The sequence below is a fragment of the Pelodiscus sinensis genome, chromosome 2 (assembly GCF_049634645.1).
Source record: "Pelodiscus sinensis isolate JC-2024 chromosome 2, ASM4963464v1, whole genome shotgun sequence".
NCBI lineage: Eukaryota > Metazoa > Chordata > Testudines > Trionychidae > Pelodiscus > Pelodiscus sinensis.
Window position 1 is genome coordinate 160,459,977 of NC_134712.1, and position 14,447 is coordinate 160,474,423.

The following is a 14,447-nucleotide window of genomic DNA, read 5'->3' on the forward strand; positions in this document are numbered from 1 at the left end:
ACTGGGTCAGACCAAAGGTCCATCTAGCGCAGTAGCCTGTCTGCTGACAGCGGCCAACCCTAGGGACCCTGGAGGGGATGGACCGAAGACAGTGACCAAGCCATTTGTCTCATGCCATCCCTCTCCAGCCTTCCACAAACTTTGGGCAGGGACACCACTCCTACCCCCTGGCTAATACCACTCCATGGACCCAATGGCTAATACCACTCCATCACTTTATCTCACTTCTCTTTAAACTCTGTTCTAGTTCTAGCCTTCACAGCCTCCTGCAGCAAGGAGTTCCATAGGTTGACTCTTTGCTTTGTGAAGAACAACTTTCTGTTACTAGTTTGAAGCCTGCTACCCATTCCTTTCCTTTGGTGTCCTCTAGTCCTTCTATTATGGGAACTAACGAAGAACTTTTCTGTATGCACCCTCTCCACCCCACTCATGCTTTTATAGACCTCTATCATATCCCCCCTCCATCTCCTCTTTTCTAAGCTGAAAAGTCCCAGTCTCTTTAGCCTCTCTTCAAATGGGACCTGTTCCAAACCGCTCATCATTGTAGTTGCCCTCCCCTCTCCCACCCTCTCTCTTCCTCTCTCCCACCTCCTTTTCCCAGTCTCCCTGAGTTTTGTTCAATAAAGAGAGATTCTATTTTTGAACACAATTGTCCTTTATTTTGTACATCAGGAAGGGGGGCTAGGGAGGGGTAAGTGGAAGGAGGTAAGGGAGGAATGGGGTACGAGCCCCCAATGGGGAGGACTGGGCTGGCGCTGCGGGCTTCTGGGGGTGGAACCTCTCCTGCAGCCCCCCCAATTACCCCCTCTCCCCAGATGGCAGCCTGCGGCAAGTGCAGCCGGGCTGATGGCCGAGTGCTGTGATGTGCCCAGTGTGGGCACTCAGGGTACTCCAAGCCAGGACTGCTTTGTAAGCGGGGCACCCCTGAGAACTGTCTGTCCGGGGTGGAGGTCGGGTCCCTTTAAGCACAGCCCTCAGCTAGCCTGAGACAGCAGCTCCACGCTCTAAGTCCTCCTCTGATGCCCTGCCGGCACTGCTTCCGGCCAGCCTTAACCCCGGTTCAGGGTCCACTCTGTGTGGACATGCTAGTTCGAATTAGCAAAACGCTAATTCGAACTAGTTTTTTAGTCTGGATGCGTTAGTTCGAATTAGCTTAGTTCGAATTAGCGCTGTAGTGTAGACATACCCTAAGATTCCTTGCCTGCTTTCTTTGTGTGGGAAAGAAAAACCAGGAGTTGAGACTCATAATGATTTAAACCCTGGCAGGACTACCATGTCCCCAAGGAATTTGGGGCATGGGAGCTGACTGAACAAAAAGAAAATTGGAAGTAAAGGGAAAAGTGAATCTAGTCGTGTTCAGGGCAATTTTTCTCTATTTTGTGGTTTGCTTTGAACTTTGAATCCATGCCTCCCCTCCACATTTACCATTTAGCCCTGTGCCCAGAGACTTTTCTCTGTGTTTTAATTTGTTTTCCTTAGTTACTCTGAAAGAAAACTTGGTTGCTAGATGTTAATCAAGTTCCTTTTGTTTTGTAATTTTGAAAAATCACTTTAAGGTGATGATTTGATTTTTGTGTTCTGGAAGGTCTGTCTGTATCTGCATATCTCAGACTGAGAAATCAGCTATTAGAGACTGCAGCTTGTTTTCCTCTTTTCGTTTTCCAAGCTCTTTTAAGGCAATAGAGCTTGGGGTACCCCTGGAGGTGGGTTTAAGCATTCGCTCCTGTTTTTTTAGGGATAAAAAAAATCACTTGATGGTGGCAGCAGTTCTCCAAAATCTGCGTACTGGGATTCTGGGGGAGACATTTTTTGTAACTGGTGCCTTTTAAGCTCTCTTGTGGAACCTCACATTCTGCACTCAGAGTGCCAGAGTGGGGAACAGTCCTACAGCAACATAGGCTGAAACTTAGCAGAGAAAGCCAGGCACTTGTCCACTCAAGATATTGGTGCAGTATCAAGAAGCAGATAACTCAGCCTAAGTTGTATTAATTTTCTCCACAGATCACTTAGAATTGTCTTCCTAACAAGAAGGACTTTAATCTGCAGATAAGATGGCAACTCAGGGGGGTTACAGCTTAAACTATTTACGTAGATAATTGTTTCTCTTTTACAAGAACATTGAATAAATGTACTAGAATGTTGAAATTACTATTTTACTCTCCAGATTTGATTGGAAAAAAACAACTAAAAGACAAGACATCTTGATACAATCTTATATTTTCTATATACTTAGGTTTGATTCTGTTTTCATGTCTAAATTCCATTAACATACTATCATCAAGATACTCAGAATTGATTAGGTATTTTAGGTGCCTCTGTGCTTTGATGTACAACTTCAGTTAGATAGAGCTGCTTACAAAAGCAGCTTCTAAGTATCTAGCCTCTGAAAACCAGGCCCCTATAAGTGGTCTCAATTGAGGCTCCTAAAAAACACTATTCCCTTTGGAAAGCCTGACCCTTACTGTAGGTTAGTCTTAATTTATACTTACACAACTGGCATTGGAACCAGACTCTTAATTTAAAATACATTTCATAGTATCAAACAGAAGTGAAATTTAAGCATTGCCTGCCTAGTCCACATGGGATGGCTAAACTTCACATCTCTGGTGGGAATTGCATGAGTCAAAAGCATAGTCCCCTGTGACCCAAGTCAACTACAATATAAATGGCTTCCCACAGGCAAAGTTCAGACTAAACAAAGGAATAAGGCTTCCTGAATAGTAACACTATTTTGTTTGTCTCTGCCATGTAGTTTGGCCACTGGGAAGTGTCATGACTGACACTTTCCGGAAGACTGTCATGGGCTCATTGCCATTTCAGATACTATTAAACCAGAAAAAGCGACGAGGAGTCCTGTGGCACCTTATAGACTAACTGAAGTGTAGGAGCATAAGCTTTCGTGGGCAAAGACCCACTTCGTCAGATGCATGTAGTGGATCTTTGCCCACGAAAGCTTATGCTCCTACACTTCAGTTAGTCTATAAGGTGCCACAGGACTCCTCGTCGCTTTTGCAGATTCAGACTAACACGGCTACCCCTCTGATATTAAACCAGAAACATTCAAAACAGAGACATAGAAATTTCATTAGTTAACTTTGCTGTTTCTAGTCAGTAAACCTTGATTCTACTAAGAATTAGTAGATCCAACTGTTTCTTAAATTTCTGTGAGCTGAAAAAGCAGAATCTGTCATCATGTTGTGTCTGAATTCATCACATCACCTGCTGATCCAATGACCTTTCCAAATAAAACAATTAAAAATTGATGTTATGAATCCTAGTAATCAACACAAATTCTACAAAACACGAGGGCTGTATCTACATTGGCACCCTTTTCCGGAAAAGGGATGCTAATGAGACCAGTCGGAATTGCAAATGCCGCGGGGGATTTAAATATCCTACTTGAAAGTAGGAAAAAGGGATCTTCCGGAAAAGGGTTTATTTTCCACAAGATCCTGTCTAGACTGGCGCTTTTTTCTGGCAAAACCCCGAGCCGGAAAAAAGCGGCAGCCATGTTCATGCAAATGCCGTGGGGGATATTTAAATCCCCCGCGGCATTTGCAATTCTGACTGGTCTCATTAGCATCCCTTTTCCGGAAAAGGGTGCCAATGTAGACACAGCTGAGGGGTTTGATTCTAGTGTCACTAACAATGAGGTTACATCATAACCAGTGTTCCCTCTAAAGGTATATCTACACTGAACACTTATTCCGGAATAAGCTATCCTGGAATAGTTATTCCAAAATAACACATCTACTGCAGGGGAGCCTCAAAATGAGTCTGAGGCAGGCTTTCCTAATGTAGACAAGATGTCTCAATTTAGAGCCCCAGGAGGCACTGGAGAATCATATATATTGTAGCCCAGTGTCTGTAACGCCAAAATGCTGGCTGTTCCCTCTGGGGGACGCTGTTGCCTGAACTGCTGGCTGTTTCCTCTGGGCGGCGCTGTTGCTAAAATGCTGTCTGTTCCCTCTGGGTGGCCTGTGCTGCATGGGGAGTGCGGTGCCCAAACGGCCGCTTGCACCACTTGCTCCCTCTTGGCGGCCCAGCGGAGTGGCGGAGAAGTCAGCCGAGCACCATGGCGGGAGGGGAAGAGGGATGGGGCAGCGACATACATGGTTAAGGGGCGGCTCAGCCGAGTCGCCATGGGGGAGCCCAAACGGATGCTTGCTCCCCTGTGGCAGCCCGGCTGAGTGGTGCAGAAGTCATCTAAGCGCCATGGCGGGAGGCAAAGGGGGGGGCAGGGCGGTGATGTGCAGTGTGACAAGCGGCTCCAGGCCCCGCCCCCCTTCGCCTCCCGCCGTGCCGCTCAGCTGTTTTCTGCACCGCTCAGCCGCGTCGCCAAGAGGGAGCCCAAATGGATGCTTGCTCCCCTGTGGCAGCCCAGCTAAGCGATGCAGAAGTCAGCCGAGCGCCACAGCGGAAGGCGAAGGGGGGCGGGGCGGTGACGTGCGGTGTGACAGCGGCTCCAGGCCCTGCCCCCTGGCCGTGAACGTCACCGCCCCGCCCCCCTTCGCCTCCCGCTGTGGCGCTCAATTGACTTCCGCACCACTCAGCCATGCTGCTCCATGGGAGCAAGTGACGTAAGTAACCATTTGGGCTCCGCGGTCCCCCAAGTGAGAGGCAGGAGGCGGAGGAGAAGAGGAAGAGAGAGGCAAGAGGTGGAAGAGAGCTGAGGGGGGGGGGAGAGGCAGTAGGAGGAGAGAGAGAGAGAGAGAGAGAGAGAGACGGAGTGAGAGACCGGAGGCTCAGGAGAGAAGACTGACATGGAGGAAAGACCTGAAAATCCTGTCTTATGACGGGCTAATTGGCTAGTAACTTAGAATTGCCCGGTGAGGGGCTATTTTGAAATAGGAGTAGAATGTGTACACATGCCTTATTTCGAAATAGCCATTTCAGAATAGGCATTATTCCTCATGCAATGAGGTTTACAGATTTCAGAATAAGCCAGCTGTTATTTTGAAATTATTTCAAAATAACGGAATGGCTGTGTAGACGCTCGCACTGATATTTCAAAATAACGCTAGTTCTCTCAAAATAACGGTGCAGTGTAGAGGCACCCTAAGCTGTGTGGCAGCAGAACTTCACAGGTGATTAATCAGCCCCGCCCAGTCAGTCAGCTCCAAGCATGGAGCTCTGAGCCTCTGACTATGTGGAACTGATTAATCACCTATGGAGCTGTGCTGCTGGGCAGCTTAGAGGGATCACTCATCATAACCCTGGTGATTTCAGTGATGTTACTTCTGATTTACATTAGTTTGTGTACAGGAAATAGGTCCATATACAAGATTTCTTAATTAACCAATATTTCTCAAGAAAATAAGTTTGAATAACCTGGCTTGTGCCCACTTCCTGCTTCTACTGAAATCAATAGCGCACCTTCTACTGACTTCAGTGGAAGCAAGATCAGTCCCATGAGAGGTATATTTATTATCAGAGCAGTCTGAGGTATATTTTTTCAAGTGAACATGCAGTTTGGATCACTAAGATTTCTAAAGTCTCATTATTTGCAGTTATTCAGATAACAGCTGAATATCTGTGAATCCCAAAGGATTATTTGTCCTAACAAGCCAGATGTCCAATATTTACTTTGAATGTCTCCAGTTTCAAAGTATTCCATGCACTGTTACCAAGGGGCAGTAACAATACTACAATACTTGACAAATAATGGAAGTGAACAATATGCAAACAACCCATGATCTGAAAATGCCTTGAATGAGCTACTCAAACACATAATGAACATATCAACTGGTTTAGAAGCAAGCTAACCAAGTAGGAGCTACGTTTCTAATCAGGCCCAAACCTCCACTAAAGATGAGCTGCATAGTAAAGGGCTCAAAGGAGAAGCAACGGCAACTGTATACACATACACTATTCAATTGTAGGGCTGGTTCCGCCTTCAGAATAATTTGAAGTGGCCACAGGGCTGCTCCAAATTCCACCCCACTACAATAATACCCAGAGAGCCAGACTAGCTGCTGGGGATTATTGCAGTGTAGCAGTGCCCTAGCCAAGTTTTCTTCCCCTCCAACAGCCCCCTATGGGGGTATCAGGACTGGGGTGCTGCAGTGTCCATTATGCCAACTCTTCACCACCAGGGGGAATCCTCAGCAGCTGGTTCAGTTGGCATTCTGCCAGAGATTCAAAGCAAGTAGAATAGAGCCACCATCTGGAATAGGGCTTATTAATAAGAATAGGGTTTATTAGCTCACCATGACTCCTTTTAGAGCACACTTGGATGTCATATGTGTCTTCCTAGATTAATGCCAAGAGAGGACTCGCCAGAGGTATAGCTATGGTATGTAAGTGTTACTTGACATCTATTACCAGAAGAGGAGGAATCACTGGAAAGAAAATCCAGTTCTGCTCTTTATCTACCTCACTGAGAAAATTCCCCTCTTTTCATCCTTTAAAGTAAACTACATAGAAAGACACCCTTTTGATTAATGTTGTAATGCCCCTTTCTCCATAGTAAATGGGCATATTTCACTTTATGAGATCAAAATGCAATTAACCAAAATGATTCAGGGTTGCACTTTTTTCAAATGATGCTCTAGGGACTATCCTAGTGTCTTCAAAGGCCTTAAAAATCTCTTCAAGAGCTCAGATCATCAAAGTACTGTGTGAAATTCTGTAGTTAATCTTAACATTCCCTGCTCACCTAATACAATAGCTATTTAACTCCGAACTTACCTTCAGCAGCCTCAGCTCTAGTATCTCAGGACTGACTTCCTTGCAGTAGAGTGTTCTTGTTATTTTCTTCCTTTTTTGCATCAGCAAAGCCTGAACCAACTGGCCTTCCAGCTTCCTGGTAGCTTGTTCTTCCAAATATTTTCCCAAAGAGCCAGACCTTTTGTTTAAACTGTAGTTGACTTCTGAGCTTTGAACGACTTGGACTTTTCAAACTTTCTCCAGCCTCTTTCCTCACAGTCTACCAACAATATACGCAGAGTCCTTTTCTGGTAAATGTAGTCTGTATTGTGTCTCGTGTTCCTGAAAAAAAAAATCCAGCCAATGTGTAAAGACTTTTTTAATGACAAGAACAGAACATGCTGTCCCATAGTTAAACCCAAACCAGATGCCCCACTGGGATAAAAACTCTAAGGTTTTCCTAGTGGAGACTGATTCCTAAGATTCCTGAACTGCCTGCAACTTTTCCCTGCCCCATGGGAATCTGGCTCCACTGGAGTTATGCTACTATCATTTCTCTTACTGCACCTGTAATGGAACATTGAACTGTATCATAATGCTCAGCCACTAGTTGGACTCATGTGTGACATAATTCATCTGAGAGTTGTGCATCAAGGTGAATATATCTCCAGTTTAGGGATGGAAGCTCTGTAGCCAATCCATTTCTGTACAGAAGCCTGATCTAATTGTAGAAGCCCTGCAATGTAGGGTACATCTACACTGCATTCTAAAATTGAAATAAGATTACATGTCTTATTTTGATTTTATTTCAAAATAAAGTGCTATTTCAAGCCTTCCCTTATCCTTCTTGCAACAAGGATTACAGGGATGGCAAAATAGTACACCCATTATTTTTTACATTTATTTTGAAATAGACATGTTCCTTGGATGCTCGGTAGCTATTTCGGGATACATCCGATAACCCGAAGTAGCATTGCAATGTAGACGTACCTTTACTGTGTACTAGGTGTGTAAGACCACAACTGCACACATGTATTCTCAAGACAAGAGGCAGTCACAGAACAAGTAAATCAGGATTTACCTCTGCCCTTATCTGTCCTTGGCTCCAAATCACTCTATATACAAAGCAGGGCCTGCACCATGGGAGTGGATGGCAGGGATGCAGCTAACCAGAAGGATCTCTAGTGAAGAATCCTTATACCAGTGAGGGGCAACCTAGGCTAGTGAGTGGGCCACATGAGTGGCCCTCCATCTCAGTGGGCCACAGGATTGTTATAACCGAGGTCTCCTATGATAGGATAGTTTTGCTAACTGCACTTGCATACCAAAAATTTGTGGGGTGCAGCATTTTGATTGGATCCAGAGGGGACATATGGCTATCACACATCTCTCTTAACATGCTCTTCTTTTAAGCAGCTATCACTTTTGTAGTACAGGTAGGGAAAAATATATGCAGATGAAAGCCAGCAGAATCTGGCAATCCTGTGCATAGGCAATGGTCAAATGTCTTCTGGGCCACATATAGAACCCCAGTGGGCTGCATGTGTCCCTTGGGCCACAGGTTGCCACCACAACCCTATCTAGAGAGTTTCTACAGGGAAGTTGTTATGGATGGATTGCAACTTGTGATACAGCATATTTGTTTTTCTTTGTACACTTGCACCGAGATGCACTCTTTGGAATTCACTGGCAGGAGCGTTTTTCTAGGCACACCCCTCCAAAAAGTTATTGGTGGGTTTTTCAAATGTCATTGAAATTAATTCTCTTTAGGAATTCACTGGCAGGAGCGTTTTTCTAGGCACACCCCTCCAAAAAGTTATTGGTGGGTTTTTCAAATGTCATTGAAATTAATTCTCTTTAGGCACATAAACGCCTTTACAAATCTGGCCCAATCCCAAATCCACTGAAGTCAGTGATGTAAATGAATGTCCTTCCATTGACTTCACTGGGCTTTGGATCAGAGCCTACTTTTGTTGGTCTCAGATTTAGTTGCTCAGTGGTTGCATTTTTTTTTAAAGGCCTCTGGAAATTTCCACTACCTGCATCTGACGAAGTGGGTCTTTGCCCACGAAAGCTTATGCTCCTACACTGCAGTTAGTCTATAAGGTGCCACAGGACTCCTCGCCACTTTTGCAGATTCAAACTAACACGGCTACCCCTCTGATACTTGACACCATGCAAGGCACTGCGTTTAGCCATATGGAGTGGAAATCTATCAACCTCATGAAGAAACGTGCACAAGTACAAACAGATATCATCTTTCTCTCCAAATGCAAATGGATGGACATTTTTTTTTAAGGATCAACATATGTCATTACCATATTCAGTTGTTTTTAGGGATGCAGAGATTGAGACTGAAGGCAAACTTTTTGAAAACAGGTATAAGTTTTATGCGTGCAAGACAATATTGCATGCATATATTGGAAATGGTAAATATACAACCAGGGATGTTGTTCATTGCTTAGTGAACAGCTTAAAATGCAGAATATAGCAAATATCAGATAAGGGAGATAAAAAGAGGAGCAGGTTACAAAGATGTAGTCTAACTAAGCCCACTACTATTGTTTTGCAACAATGCATTTATTATTTTTGTCTATGAAAACAAATGTAGTTGATTGAATCAGAACGTAGCTATAGAGCTTGATCCTTGTCCCATTGATTTCAATGGCAATAAAACCTTTTATTGACATCCTCTGTGGGAAGAAGAGCAAGCCTATGGGAAAACACAGTTTGTAAAAATTGAATGCATGTTCCAGATTACTGCCGTGAATTTCCAGTGCATTTAGTTCCAGTTATAATTAAGATTTGCTCATAGGTCAAAGCTTTTGTTGCTTTTTGCAAAATGCTGATAATCATATAAAGTACCTAACATATATTGTTCTGTCAGGTCCCTGAAACTTCCAGCTGTAAATACCCATTAGCATCCAAGTTGTTATTCACCCTTGAACCAATTTGAGACTTGAAAGTGCCAGAAAATCATATTACATTTTGAGATACGTGAGGACAGAAGAGAAGTCTGACTTAAAGAACTCAGTTTCAATAGTGCAAATTGAACCTTCCATTATAAAGAATTTTGTGTGTGTGTGTGTGTGTGTGTGTGTGTGTGGCAAAAAACACTTTTCTTGGAGTGGAGAAGGACACAACTTGCTTTTAAAGTGTTTCTTGAATTTACTTAAATTTGTTTTTTTCATATGGCAAGAGGGGGAAAATGATTGCAGTTGTGCTTTGGAGTCACAGTAACTTAAAAATCAGAGTGAAATGCTGGAGGCAATAAGTCCCCAGTTTTGTTATTCTACTAACAGCATCTTTTAATTGGAAAAGAAAAAAGTGTAAGTGTGACTGTTTAAGGGCCCTCTGAACTCCATGATACTTTCAGACACATGTCTGCAGAATTAGTGCAAAACTAGCAAAAAACTATTGATTCTATAGTAGTCATACAAGAAATGGGCTTCCAGGAGCTACTGCTGCTGCCAGAAACAGGATAAATCGGAAATCAAATTATGATTCACCTCCATATTTTTGAAGCTGTCGCTTTTGCTAGCCAGAGGAAAACAGACCATTATCATGTCTCCTCCTACAGAACCACTGCCACAGAGACTGAAGAAGGGTAGAAGCTGCCTATTGAAAATCTTGCAGCCAGCTCAAAATGAAGCATTCTCTCCTTCAATCCACTGGAGTTTTCTCTAGCAATGGAATTGTAGAGCACTACAGCCCTATCTATTATGTATTTCTAAAAATGATAAGTAGGCTGACTCCATGTGCGTATACAGATGCATCACTGTTAAGGGTCAAGTTGTCATTGATTCTTGGACTATTGGCCATGAAAGACAATGGGAACTGAAGAAATCTTTGAAAAACAAAGTGAGACAGTTCATAGTTTTATTATTTGCATGTTAAAATGTTCCCAGGCAAATGGAGATCTTAGCAAAATAGACTCTTAAGTTCTGGTTTAAGCTGAAGCTAAGGAAAGGCATATTTAATCATAGAAAGATTAGCAGTTATATCTATCTAACTATATATTTATATGATGCAGGTTTATATGGGGTAAGAAGGTATGTAATCTAGACTATTTCAGAGCTTTTATCATCTCAGTGGAAAGCACCATACATACTGGAACATATAGATGTGATTAAAACAAAAACTTAAATGAAATGTAAAATACTATGGAAAATGAGAAGGGGAAGCTCTCTAGTCCAGCACTCTGTGGTCTGGCAAGATTTTAGTTAGCCGAATGTCCACTTCAAGGGTTTGGCCAATGGTAAAGAATGGCCATGGTCCTATAACATATTTTACATTCACCAGTCCTGAGACACAGTGTTCTGTGCTGTTCTTTAGCTCTGATTTACTTCTAAATGTCTTCTAAGAGCAGTGGAAGTGTTGGTAATGCTACTAGACAATATTGATCTCCCATGTTCTGGAAAATTCTCTGGTTCAACAGCGGTTAGGCCCTGAGGGTGCGAGACTAGAGAGTAGTAATTTTCACCTGTCCAAAGCAGGTGTAGGAGGCTATCAGTTGGAATTCTCCATTTACTCACACTTCTCACATTTGGTGCAGTGCCTTCATAATAGATATTCAAAATCTGAACTGAATTGCTTAGCATCAGTTTGTTCAGATATTACACTTGGAGTTAATTCCTGATAGGTGTTTTTAATTACTCAGGGTATGCTACACTGCAGCTTTTTTCAATTATTTTATCCGAAGAGGCTATTCCGACATTTGGCCCATCTAGACTGGGCCAAATGTCGGGAAAAAACCACTTGAGCCCTCTGGTATCCTGAAAAAAATTGTGTAGTGTAGCCATACCCTCAGACTCAAGAACATTTAAAATTTGGTAGTGTTTTGGATTTCACTTTCTGAGAACATAGATAGGTCAGCAAAATGTAATCACTCACATACATACATGGAACACAAATAGGACACTTGGAAAACTGAAGTATGTATATTTAAATGAACATTCCTGGAGCATTTTTTGCAGCTTTAGCCCATTTCTGCTTTTTACTTTTGGTAGCACTGCTAAGGCAATACAGCTGAAAGAGTGAAGTGATAAGATTATAAATTAACTTCTTCATGAAGATTCTTCATTTCTGGCTGGATATACAGTGTGACAAAGGAATATGTTTTTATTTTCAAATTCCAGAGTAAGTTTCTAGCCACCTGGCAGATGGCACATCACCTTTTGACCTTTATATGTAATTTGTCATGAAGATAATTGAGCAACAATAAAGTATAGAAAAGCCACCATTTTTTGCTTTATAGTTAACTGCACACCATCATGACTCAGAAACAGATTGAATGTACAATGCTGAAAATATAAGCATAACAATAATTAAGCTTGATGTGCTGTAGGTGACATGCCATTTTATTAAGTTCCATCTTATTTAGAAACACTTATTTTATGCTAGTTAGAGGCTTTACAGGGACCCAATCTTGCAAACAGTTATGCATGTGTTTAACTTTACTCCAACTAGGAGGATTCACCATAGTAAAGTTAAGCATTTGCAGGATGGGAGCCTTATTCATTAACTAGCACATGGTATGCCAGATGCATATAGCACAGACACCAACAGCTTCTCTCATCTGCACTCTCTGTAAAACTTTTATCATGTGCCAAGTACAAAGTAAATAATGTGGGTATGTCTACACTACCAACCTAGTTCGAACTAGGGTGCTAATGTAGGCAACCAGAGTTGCAAATGAAGCCCGGGATTTGAATTTCCCGGGCTTCATTTGCATCTCGCCGGGCGCCGCCATTTTTAAATGTCCGCTAGTGCGGACTCCGTGCCACGCGGCTACACGCAGCACGGACTAGGTAGTTCGGACTAGGCTTCAGACTCCTCACGAGGAGTAACGGTAGTTTGGACTAGAAAGCCTAGTCCAAACTACCTAGTCCGTGCCGCGTGTAGCCACGCGGCACGGAGTCCGTACTAGCGGACATTTAAAAATGGCGGCGCCCGGCGAGATGCAAATGAAGCCCGGGAAATTCAAATCCCGGGCTTCATTTGCAACTCCGGTTGCCTACATTACCACCCTAATTCGAACTAGGGTGGTAGTGTAGACATACTCTGTGTGAACGATGGGACTAACTGCTGATGTATGTGGACACAAACTATGAGAAGAAAGCTTGAGTGATTTTGATTCTCTTCAGGTGCTTAGACGGAATTCCCAAAAAGGAATTCCACAGTGTATCAACACATTAAAACAATTTACATAGCATTTGGCATCAAGATATTTTAAAAACTGCAACCCCACAGAAGATGCTTGTGAGGAGGAATAATCACTGGCAGTGGAGAAGGTGGTGAAGCACTGGAATGGGTTACCTAGGGAGGTGGTGGAAGCTCCATCCCTAGAGGTGTTTAAATCTCAGTTTGACAAAGTCCTGGCTGGGTTGACATAGTTGGGATTGGTCCTACTTTGGGCAGGGAGCTGGACTTCATGACCTCCTGAGCTCTCTTCTAGCTCTATGATTCTATGATTCTCTGTCTAAGTCGTCAGGCCAGGCTGTGGAAAGTTATCTTCCATGTGGCCCTTCACCTTTCTTGCTACAATTCTGTCATATGGGGGTTTGTCTTTTTAGTGACTCAGCCCTGCAGCACGATCACACACTCAAGTCAACTCCTTCCAGGGTACACATAGGGAAGCCAATAATGTGGAAATCTTCAGAAGTGAGCAAGGGCTTCCGGCCAGGGTCTTAGACTGAAGGTGTGAGGGTCCAGACCCTCCTTCCCAACTCTTTCATCCTAAGATAGACTTCTGTTATTGTTATATTTTCAGAGATTGGTAAGAGCCTTGACCCACCCTCTTGACAGGGCTCAATGGTAGACCTGAACTTTACAATGCCTTGTAGCTGTCTTCCTGGATTGCTTCCTACTAGTGTCCTTTTCCCACAGAGAGGAGAATCTAAAACACAGATCGGCTCTTGTCTACTTCCCTCTGAGATGCTCCGATTTCTTTCTAAGCTCTGCATCCAGCTTGGTTAGGTTCTGGAGATGCAACAAGGCAGAGCCACTTGAGCCCAGAGCTGCTCCCTTCTTCTCCACTGTGGGGTGTGCATACCTCAGCACATACTTTTTAAGAATTCTGAACAGGGTTTGGCAAGCCTCCTAAAACTGGAGTCACTGAAGTACATGGAAGTGTTGGGTGTCTGTACTAGTGAGGCTGCTGAAATCCTTCTTACTCAGTGTTATCAGACTACTTGGGCACTACCTCATAGCTTTCACAGATGGTAAATAGTATTAAAGATACAGCCATTGCTCAAACCCCTCAGAGCTGTGAGGAGAATTTTCATTTATGATTTATTTTATTGCCTGTCATTCCATGTCAATACCAATCAATACTTTAAAAGCAGAGTCAATAAAAAGATTTCTATAAAGGTCAAAGAATGCGTTTATGTTGCATATCCTGATATGAAGTAAAAGCTCCATTCAGCTGAGAGTTTTTCAAGAGAGCAATTTACATGTTTCTTACCCACCACCCCCACACTTATGACCAAAGTAGCTCTATGTTGTCAGCTCTCAACTACAGAAGCACTATGCCACTGAACAAGTGCCTAAGATGTTAACCATAATTTCCACATGGCATTCAGCTATCATGAGTGTGCCCCTGCTCAATTCAGATTCACAAAGAAATTGTGACCCCAAAGTAAGCTAATCACTTCAAAAATAGCACATTGGAACCACTTCAAAAATTAGTTTGACTCTGATTTTAGGCCTAGAATTATGGCCTCGTTCATATTAACTGTTTGAGGAGAAAGGCTTCTAATGTAACAAACATTATCAGCTGTATTTATTTCTTGCAAACC

The 14,447-nt window shown here is 43.1% G+C and overlaps 1 long non-coding RNA gene across 2 annotated transcripts in view; it reads right to left on the reverse strand.

Annotated features, from left to right (window-relative positions):
• The window catches only part of LOC142827255 (uncharacterized), a 167,364-nt gene that overhangs the window by 62,075 nt on the left and 90,842 nt on the right, over positions 1 to 14,447 (reverse strand). For both annotated transcript variants that reach the window (XR_012901856.1, XR_012901855.1), the window contains exon 3: positions 6,691 to 6,990. This is a non-coding gene — a long non-coding RNA (uncharacterized LOC142827255). The remainder of the gene's footprint in view (positions 1 to 6,690; positions 6,991 to 14,447) is intronic.